Source organism: Lemur catta (assembly GCF_020740605.2).
Source record: "Lemur catta isolate mLemCat1 chromosome 10 unlocalized genomic scaffold, mLemCat1.pri SUPER_10_unloc_1, whole genome shotgun sequence".
NCBI lineage: Eukaryota > Metazoa > Chordata > Mammalia > Primates > Lemuridae > Lemur > Lemur catta.
Window position 1 is genome coordinate 931,745 of NW_025423732.1, and position 2,647 is coordinate 934,391.

Here is a 2,647-nt window from a genome sequence, read left to right on the forward strand (position 1 = left end):
GGAAAGTGCATAGTTGCGTGAGATGGGAAAAGTGTGGATCGTGCTTCAGATTTCATCCTGACACTTTGAAATGACCAGTGTGTTGGTAATTATTTGCCATTTCCATGGCGTCTGGCACCGTAATAGTCATGAGGTCGGTCTCTGCATCCTGAAGCCTATGATGCTTTTTGCAGAGAAACCTCTGCTGAGGCCCAGGTAACTTGCTATTTCCCATAGCTGGCACAGGAGCCTTGGAAGATAGGATTGTTTTCAGTATTATTCCACCATTTTTTCACCACTGTTTCAAGAACGGGAGCCCTTTTCAACCGTTAGCGGAAGAATCCTTCTTTGGAGATGAGATATTTTTCTGGGGTGGCAAGTGCAGGGCCTCTGTCAGTCTTGTATTTGTTGGACTAGCGCCAGACATGAGAAGTGCGCCTTTGTGGGACAGGTGAATAGTGCGGATCCTGTTTCAGTCTAAACAGGATCCGCACTTTTCACCGTTCCTTTCAGAATCATTTGATTCATCAGCTAGGAATGGCGATTGCTTCTCCAGACCATTCGAAGACTAGGCCAAAGTAACTCGATCTTTCCAAGAGGTGTGTGGCCCAACTTTTGAAAGAACCCCTAAGTGGAGAACTATTTGGTATTTTTCCTAAGCACTTTTCACCGTAATTGTCCTAAGGTTGGTCTCTGCATCCTTAAGCATACCAGAGTTTTCACAGACGAAACAGGCTGAGGCCCATTAATCTTGTCATTTCCAATAGTTGGTCCTAGAGTCTACCAAGAAAGTGTTCTTTTAAGTATAATTCTGTTGTGCTTTCAGCATTATTTTTAGAACCCGAGCAGGGTTCTCGCATTAGCATAAGAATCCTGCCTGGTAGTTGAGATTTCTGGGTGGGGTGTAAGTGCAGGGCTTCTGTCAGCCCTGCCTTTGATTTGTTTACCTCCAGAGTTGGAAAGTGCATATTTGCGTGAGATGGGAAAAGTGTGGATCGTGCTTCAGATTTCATCCTGACACTTTGAAGTGACCAGTGTGTTGGTAATTATTTGCCATTTCCATGGCGTCTGGCACCGTAATAGTCATGAGGTCGGTCTCTGCATCCTGAAGCCTATGATGCTTTTTCCAGAGAAACCTCTGCTGAGGCCCAGGTAACTTGCTATTTCCCATAGCTGGCACAGGAGCCTTGGAAGATAGGATTGTTTTCAGTATTATTTCACCATTTTTTCACCACTGTTTCAAGAACGGGAGCCCTTTTAAACCGTTAGCGGAAGAATCCTTCTTTGGAGATGAGATATTTTTCTGGGGTGGCAAGTGCAGGGCCTCTGTCAGTCCTGGGTTTGTTGGACTAGCGCCAGACATGAGAAGTGCGCCTTTGTGGGACAGGTGAATAGTGCGGATCCTGTTTCAGTCTAAAGACTGAAACAGGATCCGCACTTTTCACCGTTCCTTTCAGAATCATTTGATTCATCAGCTAGGAATGGCGATTGCTTCTCCAGACCAATCGAAGACTAGGCCAAAGTAACTCGATCTTTCCAAGAGGTGTGTGGCCCAACTTTTGAAAGAAGCGCTAAGTGGAGAACTATTTGGTATTTTTCCTAAGCACTTTTCACCGTAATTGTCCTAAGGTTGGTCTCTGCATCCTTAAGCATACCAGAGTTTTCACAGACGAAACAGGCTGAGGCCCATTAATCTTGGCATTTCCAACAGTTGGTCCTAGAGACTACCAAGAAAGTGTTCTTTTAAGTATTATTCTGTTGTGGTTTCAGCATTATTTTCAGAACCCGAGCAGGGTTCTCGCATTAGCATAAGAATCCTGCCTGGTAGTTGAGATTTCATGGTGGGGTGTAAGTGCGGGGCTTCTTTCAGCCCTGCCTTTGATTTGTTTACCTCCAGAGTTGGAAAGTGCATAGTTGCGTGAGATGGGAAAAGTGTGGATCGTGCTTCAGATTTCATCCTGACACTTTGAAATGACCAGTGTGTTGGTAATTATTTGCCATTTCCATGGCGTTTGGCACCGTAATAGTCATGAGGTCGGTCTCTGCATCCTGAAGCCTATGATGCTTTTTGCAGAGAAACCTCTGCTGAGGCCCAGGTAACTTGCTATTTCCCATAGCTGGCACAGGAGACTTGGAAGATAGGATTGTTTTCAGAATTATTTCACCATTTTTTCACCACTGTTTCAAGAACGGGAGCCCTTTTCAACCGTTAGCGGACGAATCCTTCTTTGGAGATGAGATATTTTTCTGGGGTGGCAAGTGCAGGGCCTCTGTCAGTCCTGGGTTTGTTGGACTAGCGCCAGACATGAGAAGTGCGCCTTTGTGGGACAGGTGAATAGTGCGGATCCTGTTTCAGTCTAAACAGGATCCACACTTTTCACCGTTCCTTTCAGAATCATTTGATTCATCAGCTAGGAATGGCGATTGCTTCTCCAGACCAATCGAAGGCTAGGCCAAAGTAACTCGATCTTTCCAAGAGGTGTGTGGCCCAACTTTTGAAAGAACCGCTAAGTGGAGAACTATTTGGTATTTTTCCGAAGCACTTTTCACCGTAATTGTCCTAAGGTTGGTCTCTGCATCCTTAAGCATACCAGAGTTTTCACAGACGAAACAGGCTGAGGCCCATTAATCTTGGCATTTCCAATAGTTGGTCCTAGATACTACCAAG